Raw genomic sequence first — 11922 nt, 5'->3', positions numbered from 1 at the left:
CTGAAGCTGTTAGGAAAACACTGCTGTGGTTAAACGAATTAGAAAACAGTGCCCCTGGGTGATGTTAACACATCGCACTCTCTCATCCAGCATGTATGCGCGGCAGCTGCCAGTGAATGATCTATGCGTCATTTCTATGGCTGTTTGCAATCATGGTCTGACTATGACTTTTATTATCGTGATAACTCCATTGTCTCGGGGGATCCTTTCAACGACTCAGGGATGGTTGATGTCACGCCGTCAACAGGTCCCGCCGCACTTCAAGCCACGAAGGAAATGGCAATGCCAAGTTTATGTTGGAATCAATACATGTGACCCTGCAGGAGTGACGGTCTTTGAAATTCTGGTCTCAGGTTTGTGCGTTTCAAAGCAGGAAGCAGCTTTAAAGGAGACGTAAACTCGGCTTCCTAACGACAGGGACGGTTAAAAGCACCGCAGCTTTGATTATTCCCTCCATCTCAGGTCGAGTCCGTGAAGAGCAGCTTGTGAAAAATGAAGGCTGAGGTCGGGACACGTCTCCCCCTCATCTAGTTTGCTTTCCCCCGTCTAATCTACCTTTTTCTAATGAAGCGAAGGAAAGTGAGAACAGTGAAAAAAAAAAAAAAAGGAGATGTCAAGATTGAGGTCGGAGGCCCCCCCTCACAGGGTCAAACTCCAGGGGTTAATACCTGGTGTCCGACACTGCACATAAACTCCGCTGAGCTCATCACACTAATTAAACAGACACACATCCTCCCGGAGCTCCGATGGCCAATCGCTGCCAGCTAAAAAAGCAGTCCATTCATGGCACTTGGCAGGGTTTGCATGTCGGGTGGGCTGGGGAAATGCTACCTGCCCTTCCTCAGTTTGATTAATGTGAAGAACAATGGTTCTCTTGTGGCCCGCCAGCCTCACTCCACTTGGTTCTGGTTCAGTGGTCGAGGAGAGGGGACTGCATGTTCCAAACTCATTCCCCCAAATGTACCAGCACCTAGCTTAACAACCTCTCGATGAGGAGACGTCTCCACTCGGCCCAGAGCTGCTCCCGCTCGCCCAGCGCAGGCCCGTCACGCACCATGACAACCCATGGAAATCAAAGGTCCTGATATTTATAAGACTTCCTTTTAAAAACAACAAAAACTGTTATTAGAACGTTTATCTCTGAACATAAGCCATTGTGTTCAAATGAATGTGACTAATGATTTTTCCTTAATGATTATGTTCTTAAGAACATAATTAGAAAATATGAGACAATAATAAAAACAGTTGCTGTCGCCTTATGCTTTGAGTTATATCTTTTAGGAATACTGTGTTCAGCCAACCGTCAAACCAAAAGATATTTACGAAAGCGGATAATCACCTGTTTAAAAACCGATCAGTTATCATAAATATTTTATTTAAAATACATGCTCTAAATTGTACCTAATATGAAGATGACTGATGACTGCTTAGGCTTCAGTCAACGTCTCCACTATACATGCATGTTGATTTACAATCATAATAATTAGAGCAAATATTATTTTTTCTAATTTGAGTAAAATAAACTTAAGTTGCTGATATTATGACATCTCCAAAATGAAGTGAAAGAAAGGAAGAAAAACCGCAACTCTAATGTTATTATCCCCTGTAATTGAATAAAGTGGCATTAACTTCAACTCTTCTCATAAACTCAATAAAGCGTTGCGTAGTTAGTTTTTCTGGACTAAAATTAATCAATACTTAATAGTTTGGGCAACCTAAAGCTTAGCTTGGGTTAAACACTTCATTTAAGGAAACTGATAACCTTGAATAGTTAAGTAGTTTAACCCCTTGATGCCTGATGACGCATATCCGATATACACCATTCTCTGCACCCCCCCAGATTCAAAACAATAAAAAAAAACATGGATCTGTACAATAAAAAAAACTCTAAAAAACAGAAACAATAAATAGAAAAATTAATAGAAATAACATATTTATTAAAAGAGGGATAAAAAATATTAATTAGAAAAATGTTAGGGACAGAATTGGGAGTGTTTCTAAATTCAATATATATAACACTTTAAATTTCTAAAAAAGTCATAATTGTCTGTGTATTATTTCATATATGAGACAAATATAAATAAATACACACGTATATATATATATATATATATATATATATATATATATATATATATATATATATATATATATATATATATATCTATCAGAGGTTAAGTCATATTAACACATTATTGAAACGACATCTTAAAGAATTTATTGACTCTGCCTTCAAAGCATTTTTTCATCTCTTCGACGGCGGTCCACACGGCTGCATGAAGAGAAACATTGATTTTTCTGAACCAGCTAATATCTTAGCAGATGTGCAGCAGCACAGCACAAGAAGCACAACATTTGTGAAAGATATACTTCTAATTATCAGGACAAGAAACCGCCAGTTCTGTTTAACTGCTTTAAGACTTATTTACAGAGACAAATGTACATCAACATCATTCAATGAACAGCAGCAACACTAATCAAACCATCAAGTCTAATTTGTTTGCGTTTTCACAGACTTAAGTGGAAGCTTGACTGGTGAGTTACGGGAAGTCAAGCTCCCAGTTTCGATGTTTCCGCGACGTAGCCGCTCCTGTTTTGTCGGACTCTGTTCATTGTTTTATGAATACCGTCAAACCACCTTTTTCTTCTTGACGTTGTGAAGAGCAAATAGTCACCAGCAATTACGCTGACGGCATAAAGACATCAGCGTCATCTTTCTGAGGGAGTGACAGCATAATGTTATGTGTGTCAGAAGTTGAGCAACATAATTAATTGCACCTCTCTCTGAGCACAATCCTTCTGCAGCTTTACCTGCACTTTGCAAATGCGCTCAGCTTCAGCCGTATCAAAACAGGGAGCAAAATTGAGCCACCTGCATGTCTCCAAAGCCTGACAACTCATCTCACTTGCAAATTACAAGTATTTTAACCCCTACAAAGGAGCCCATAGAGGCTGTCTGCGTCTTTCCAGCCTGGGTTTGATGGGTCTTTGTACAGTTTTGTGACACTTTGAAAACAGAGGCGTCTTTCCATAAAACTGGAGGATGAAAAAAAGAGCATGCACAGCTGGATCGGTGCAAAGAAGCTCTGAGATGAATGAAAATGAAAATTATTCACAGAAAATCTTTAACATTTTAAAAAACAGGCAATGATTAATGTACTCAAAGGCCTCCATCCAGTCTTTAAAGCCAAGTTTCGTAGGCTGCTCACAAGCACATGCATACTTTCAGTCTGACAACGTTTGGCTCCAACGGTAGATTTTAGTTGGGAAGTTAAATCAGTTCATGAACAACGTATTTCGCAGCATTTCAAGAAGTCTCCGTAACTCCTAACAATGAGGCCCATCAGGGTTCATGCTTCATAATTTAGATAAGAGGACTTTAAAAAAAAAGTGAAAACAAAATCTCTTGACACCTAGATTATACAACTACACCCAGTAATTGTAATAAGATGAGATAAGAGCCCTGTTTAAAAAGTCCTGAACAAAGTCTTTATTATAATATGTGCAGTGACGTCATGTGTTCATTTTGATCATAAACTTAAAATGTGTTTTGAAGCAAAAAAACTAAACAGAAAAAAACAATAGTTATCTTGTGACCAAGAACACATACATGTATTTTGCTCTTTGGGGAGACCGTCAGCTCATAAAATTCCACATAACACCAATATGAGTGGCAAAAACAGAAATCCAAAAGGTCGGTTTGCATATTATTTTTCTTACTAATCAATCAATGTGTTGTTTGGAGATCCTTGTGTTTTTTTAAACGTTTTTTTTTGTTCCAAATACGTGAAGGGAAATGTATTGTTTCTGAATCTAAAAGTTTTGTGAGATGTTGGACTGCATTTTGTGGGCGGGACCAAAGATGAACAGTATAAGACGTGGCCCCGTCCACATCTGACAGTCCCAGAATCACAGATACTAGGACTGGGCGATATGGACCAAAAGTCATATCTCGATATTTTCTAGCTGAATGGCGATACTCGATATATATCTCGATATTTTTTCTGTGCCATAATTGGGGTTTCCCCCAAAGCATTATAGCATAGCATCTCTGTTAGCTTCATTTTTTCTGAGGGAAACCCTTAAAAAAACAGTCAGTTTTAATACAAAGCCTCGTGCCAAATGTCACACAGGTACCTTTTATTAACAAAGGTCTGCACAATATCAAAATGTATAAAACAAATGAAATAAAAATAAACTGCCTGCATATATAGAATAAAAATGCTTCTTGAATAAAATAAAACAAATATCCCTTTCCTGCATAACAATTAAATTAAAATACACTGTAATTAATACAATGTAGACAGTAACAGGCAGACTTTTCCACTGAGGTTGACAGTTCAGTGCAAATAACAAAACATTTGTGCAAATCTCAAATAAAACATTCAAGTCAATTTGTCACAAAATAAGCTATATCAAAATAAAAAATAAAAAAAATATATATATATATATTTTTTTTTAAAATCGATATAAACGATATTGTCTCGTACCATATCGCGTTTGAAAATATATCGATATATATTAAAATCTCGATATATCGCCCAGCCCTAACAGATACTAAAACAAAAGTAACATGAAATCCATTTGTCAAATTGTATTTTAATAAAATATATCACCAAATTATAGACCAAATTTTTTTTTTTTAATGAGTTTGTATGCTAATCAATAAATCAATGTTTTTAACTGGTATTATTGTTTAGCAATGTCTAATTAAAAAATAGCTTGTGTCAGAAATACAGGTCAGTCTGTGGTGTACATGTAGAGAATCTGCAACTCTCAGTCCCTGTGATTTTAAAACATTTGACTATTTGACAGATTTGAAATTAACATAACTGAGAATTCTTTGAATATCTGTCACTGGAGAGTACTTACATTTCCTTTATATCTGGTAAGCACAATATCTCCTTGTCACTAAGTCAACTCATATGTGAATAGGTAAATAATGATTGAGAATAAATGTTGAAATTAAACAGGCTTCTTCTCTGTGTACAGTGTGCATGAAGAGTCTTTGCGGTAAAGGTTTTGACAGGATGACTTGCTGCTACCGTCCATCAAACCGCCGAGATGAAGACAAGACATTTAATTCCATTCATTACTTACTTATTGTATTTTATGTTATTGTAATCCTCACTGTGAGCAATTTTGTAATTGCATAAACCATTATTTATCTCAGATTAATTAGATTAAAGACCTTTTAAATCTCGTTTGATGTAGAACGCCCATGGAGCTCCTCTTTCACAGCAAAGAAACACCAACAGATCTTTCCTGACGATCACTCTTTCTAGATTAGAGGATTGTTATTAATTGGTCAATTGGCTAATTGTTCTTTTACTTAATTAGCCACCACAGCGCAATAATGGGCTTCTTTTTTTTTCCAGTGACCCTGATTTATTGTAATGTGCTTGTCACAACACGAGTTGCATTAGATTCATACACGTAGCAAGACGAGATCCAAATTACCGGGCAGAACCATTGTAGTGTCAATATTTACAGGATAAAATTAGAATGAAATTCAAAGAAAGATCTTATCTCACCATGGCAATTGCAGAATAACAGTATAGTAGCGGGTAATTTATGTGATATTGTTTATCAAAGAGGACACATTTGCAGAACTAAATGTTTACATTCACACATGCATGCTTTTAACACTATTTCCAGGCGGTATAATAGGGAGGATGAAACAAAGTGTGTTGTTTTTTCATACAATATATATATTTTTTGCTATAATAATAGTTTACCTCACATGTAAAATTAAAAAAAACATCCTCACTGGGGAAGAGGCAGCTTGCAGTCTTACATGTCTCTCTCTTTTTGCTTAGTTTGGCATCGATATTCATGCACTTCCCACCAGATAACCATAAACTGTAGCTTCAGTCCCACCAAACCTCTAACATTTCCTGACCAGCCTTCTCCACATCTTTTAGAAGTTTACTGAAGGAAATTTGATCGGTACACCCTCAGATGGGAGGCATAATATGAAATGACTGTCCATTATGTTCCAAAAGGAGAGCAAAAGTTTTACAGTTTACTTTCTGTTCCAGGTTTCCATCTGAAATGTAGCCAAGAGCATCTAAGTAAACGGGCCGAGCAGACCGAATCCTGCTTCATTTAGGTACCAGATATATATGTAAACTGTAAAATCCCATCCTCAATATACTGTAAGGGCTGGGGAACGCGGCTCGAGAGCGCGGCCTGCACGCGAGACCGTGAAGCCAGACACTCAAAAGACACTGGCAGACTTTTGCTCAGCTCAGACCCAAATGTGCATCACTCTCCCCTCAAACCTGGGCTCGGTTAGCTGCTGGCACCCGAAGGCGTCAGTCAGATGTTTGCCAGCTGAGCTGAAGTGTTCCCACAGATCACACGCTGCAGCATCACGACCAGCACACATGCCCTCACCTTGTCTACCTTGGCGCTTTTTGAGTTTGATGGAAAATATGGTCTGCTGGAAATGACAAGTCAAGTGCCAGACAGCATATTTATACATCTTAATTAGCAATAATGATGCCGAGAGACACCTGCCAACGGTGCGATGCCAGTGGTTACTCTGTTGTGTTGACCAGACTCCCTGCCTGCTGTTTGTCTGCTACTTGTACAACAACTGCACAAATAAAACAGGTGAAAGATCCACAGATATTCCTTAACCACGGCAGAAATAAAAAAAAGAAAATGTTTCAGGGTTAGGGGGAACAGAGTTGGTCTCACAGTTAAAACATTTTTATTTTATTGGACCTGTCAGAACATTGTAAACAACTCCAGCGCCGTCTTTTCAGTCCCCGTGATTTGAGAACACGTTTCATTGAAAACATGTTTGGATCTGCTAGAAAGGTCTGGGCCCTGCACAGCATGACATTCATTATGAAGTTATGAAGACAAGATTTCTAGCTGCTTTTTTTTCTTCCTTTTCTTTTCTAACCGTGAAATAGGCTACAGCCATCCTCCTGACGTCTGGATTTATGGCCTGATAATTCCCCTCCGGAGTAATTTGGATGGTGCATCTGCAGCTTAGCAGCATTCCAGCAGAGCTCTCCTGTGCTGTGAAGTCAGGAGATGACTGATTGATTGATTGTATTACTCCAGTTTTAGCGTGGCTTTACTGAGCTCTAATATGATCTATCCAACACGCAGTCTGCACGGCTCGGGATTTTTCCAGCTGTGAGGATCACAAACTGCAGTTTAAGGAGTGATGTTTTTGAAAGGACATCGGGAAGAAAACGGAACAATTACAAACTCTAAAAGGATAGTTTCAAATTAGTTCAGCCTCCTTAAACAGTAAACGTAAATGGAGGGATGCAAACATTTGTTTTTATTTCTACCAGACATAAACTTACAACAACACTTTACACCGGCCATCTTCTACTTTATCATTACATCTACGTTTGTTTGTTAATGCAGCTGTAAAAGGTACAAAGAGATATAATTTACAGGACTAAACTTGTGGACTGTTAGTTTAGTTTCACAGACTGTTAAAGTTTCACACCACAACGGTCTGGTCCGGACCAAAAACGTCCCAATAGGGACTGATGAGGCAAAATGTTAAACTTTAGATGTATTTAGATTGTCTAAGTAGCATATCTCACAATAATGAAAGTATAGTTAATCCTAAATAAATGTTTTAGAAAGTCGGATGTTTTTAGTTTCTGCATCACTTGAGATTGATCAAAATAAAGACGTCGACTGTCACACGATATCATGTCCTGGTGATCAATCAAAATTGATTCAAAGGTAAATATCTATTTCCGACATCCAGAGGCCGGATTCACAAAACATTCTTAAGAAAAAAAATCTTCTTAAGTGTCATTTTTTTCTTAAGTTCAATCTTAAGAAGAAAAAAGAGAAGAAGTCATATTCTCCAAAAAAGTTCTTAAGTATCTTCTTAAGAAAAAAACTTAAGAATAAATGGTATTCTTGAAATAAAAGTTCTCAAATTTGTTCTTGACTTTTTTCTTAACTTTAAGACAACCTTGACCTGTCTTAAAATTTCTTCTGTGAAAAGATAAGCCTCTAATATCACCCTTTTCAACACATTTGCACATGCACAAACAAAGACCCGCAATATTGTGGAGCGATGCATCGGTGTAGTGAAGTCTCGCTTCAGGTGCATCCACTGAATATAATGAAATGAATAATAATAATATAAATATAATATAATTGTGGGATACTTGGCTGCTACTGGTGTGTGAACGGTCTGCTGGAGCAGCTACTGAATCGTTCATTTAGTAGGCAGTATACAGTACATACTGATGCAGTATGTAGCATGTAGTAATTAGTATGCCATTTCGGATACAGCCATATTTTAAGAAGTTCTTAAGTAGGAAAAATAAGAAATGCTTAAGAAATGACAGTTCTTAAGAAAATATTGAGGAATTGCACTTAAGAACTTTCTTATGAACTTCTTAATTTTAGATCTTAAGACATTTCTTAAGATCGTTCTTAAGAACATATTGGTGAATCCGGCCCCAGGTCTTGAGTCTGTAACAACAATTAACTCTGACCTCTGGCTGACCTCTGATAGACAATCATACATGACGACACTGTTTCAATATCTCCCCCCAAAACCCCCCCCAGAGTCCAGCAGGTGTCCGTCTGCACTACAACCGCGATGGGAACAGACAGTTCTGGTGACAGAGTCAGGGTCTCCCTTTGAGCCCCATAAAACATTTAAACCAATATATGTGTAGTTTTAAAGGTTCAAGATTCCAGAAAAACAATAATTTACCTTAATCTGACCAATATTGGTACTGTAGATCTAAAATCCATCTAATAGACACGGGTCAAATTCGACCCCAAGGGTTAATGTTTAAGGAATACAAGAGAAACTAAATTATCACTCCTCTTTAGAAGTTCCTTAAATAATGGAGCCAAGTACTAAAACATTTGAAATTGAAGTTTCTTCATCCTTTCCGTGATATAATCAGCGACCCGCCAACCAACAATTCTCCCCCATTTCTGCATTTTAGATTTGGTCAAAATGGTGCAAAATCTGAACAGTTCATCATTTGGCAACAAATATTGGGTTTATGAGTATATATATGAGTTTATGAAACACTAAGGCCCCGTTTACACGAAGCAAAAACTGAGGCGTTTTTATTCGTTTTGGCCATTCGTTTACACGAAAACGGAGCTCAAAATCGCCAAAAACGATGAGTTGTGAAAACTCTGGCCAAAGTGGAGATTTTCAAAAACTCAGTTTTCACGTTTGCGTCTAAACAGAGGAAAACGGAGATTTAGGCTTCAGAACGTCACATTATGCAACAGAAACATCACCAGCGTCATGAGTGCCACCTGTGTTTACAATTAGTTTGGCCACCGTCAATATTTTCTTGTATTTGACCTGTTTTATATTCTAAAGTCACACTTAAAAGTTACTTCTTGGAAGTAAAGCTTGATTTATGGTCCCGCGTTAAATCGACGCAGAGCCTACGGCGTAGGGTACGCAGCGATGCGCGCCGTACGGTGTGCGTCGCCGCATACCCTACGCCGTAGGCTCTGCGTTGGTGTAACGCGGAACCATAAATCAGCCTTAACTGGAAGTTACACGTGTCATTTGTTGATGTTTTTTCCAGGATTGTGATTGGCTGGCATGACGTTAACAGCGTATTTATGCAGATTCGTGTAAACGAAGAGGTTTTGAAAACGATCTCGTGTAACCGATGGAATTTTTCAAAACGTAGAGGGGGAAATATCCGTTTTTGTAAATACTCGGCTATGTGTAAACGGGGCCTAAAAGACAAAAGAGCGTGGACACTCCGTCCTAAGGACCTTTCAGAATCAACGGTAGCTCAAAGGTGCATGTTGTCGGTCTGTGGGAGCTCAGATCACGCAATCTATAAAATAAAGTTTAGGATAATATGTGCCTGCTATTAAACTAATCAGTCATGCATTTCATTATTACTTAAATAAATAAAATACTCATTGTTGGAAGTTGTTTAGATTTTATGACATTTACCGGTAATCAAATGATTCCCCTGTGATTTATTGATGTTTTCACATAAGTGCCTGTTCGGGTATCTGGCTTCACTACTAAAATGATTTCTGGGGTTTATTTGATCTGCTCTTATTTGCCATAACATAAAATGTACAAAGGTTTAACATTTTAACCTTTAATTGGTGTCAAAAAGGTGATAATCCATCGTTGTGATCATTAGTGAGGTCGTAGTCCGTTGCGGTGATTCACTAAGCCGCACATTTTCGAGCTCTTAGTATTTTTCCCGTCTTACTTGTAGTCAGGGGCGCCGCTAGGGATTTTGGGCCCCATGAAAAGAATCTTTACAGGGGCCCCCAACACAGCGGCGACATTTTTTGATGCTTTTTTACATATATGTGCGCCTGCAATAGCTGGGAGTGCCTGAATCTGTCATATGATGGATCCGCATTAATTATTAGATTAGATTAGATTAGATTCAACTTTATCGTCATTGAACAGAGAACACGTACTGAGACAACGAAATGCAGTTAGTATCTTACCAGAAGTGCAAAGAAGCTTCGGCAGGAGGGCTGCACCTTATGAGCCTGGTCCTGCTCAAGGTTTCTTCCCTCCTAAAGGTTTCCTTGCCACTGTTTGGCTTAAGGCTTTTCTCCCACTAGGGGAGTTTTTACCTGCCATTGTTTATGTAATTATTATTATTATGTTCTGGGTCTCTGGAAAGATCCTAGAGACAACTTTTGTTGTATTAGACGCTATACAAATAAAACTGAATTGAATAGAAGCAGAAAGTGAGGAATGTACAGTCGTATAAAATAATGAGGTACAGTGTGCGCAAAGTGAGCAGCAGTTTTGTAAACTGTGACAAACTATGAAAGGATAAATACAGTATGAAAGATATGTACAATACAGTAAAGTAGTAAATTATGCTGACACTATAAACATGAGAATATACAGTATAAAGAATATGTGCAGTCCGATTGGAGACAATAAAAAAAGAGCAGCAGTTTTTTTAAATAGCAGATGTTTTTTTTTGTTTGTTTTATTTAACAGTCAGTGCAATGTTCAGGAGATTCAAGGTGCGTTAATTATATAGCATTTCCTATAATACAACTATTTGTAATAGTCACCCACATGTAAACTTCTGATTGGACTGGGAGCAGTCACCCCAGTCTGCTGCACTGTTCTTACTGTACGTCTTCTATTCAATTTTTTAAGAGGGTTTATGCTTTTTAAACCATTAAAATGGTTCAAAATGACTTTATTTCATTCATTTTAATTCATCTTTCCCAGATTCACCTTTGTATCGTTTTGAGACTGTTGTAAAATGTATTATTATTATTATTATTATTATTATTAATTATTATTATTTCAGCACACAGCTGCTCACCTGTCTCCTCGTGGGGGGGGGGGGGGGGGGGGGGGCTGGTTCTGCTGCTGGTGCACTTGACTCTGTTCAGAAAAATCATTTTGACAGAGGGAAGGTCAACTATTATTTAATAATATAACTAATATTAGAGTAAAATGTAAAAAAAAAAAAAAAAAAAAAAAAAAGTTTTCTTGAACTAACACGGTAATAAAAGTGAGCCAGCTAACCCTAGACAGGGACAAAGTTAATAGTCCATAACTTTCCACCACAACCAACAAACCCACCTTTTTTGAGACGAAAATACTGGGTGACATAAAACTTCACCTCCTTCTCCTCTCTAAATTTCTCTCTAAATTTCTTTTCTTTTCTGACCTTCTGACTGATTTTCGAGGCCGCTCTGACCTGCAGCTGATCCAGTTGGACTGAACCATTTTACATAAATGGGGGGGCTGCAGGCCTTGATGTTTCCAAAACAAATAGTTATTGTTGTCAGGACTTGAAAATAAAACATTTGTGATTATATGTTAGTTGATAACTTAGTATCATTATTTATTCTGTATTATCGTTTCATCATCATCATGGGCCCACTAGAATCATCTCCCTTACAGTACACCCCCAGCTTGTTGTA

Source organism: Cololabis saira, chromosome 17 (assembly GCF_033807715.1).
Source record: "Cololabis saira isolate AMF1-May2022 chromosome 17, fColSai1.1, whole genome shotgun sequence".
Taxonomy (NCBI): domain Eukaryota; kingdom Metazoa; phylum Chordata; class Actinopteri; order Beloniformes; family Belonidae; genus Cololabis; species Cololabis saira.
This window is presented reverse-complemented; position numbering follows the sequence as displayed.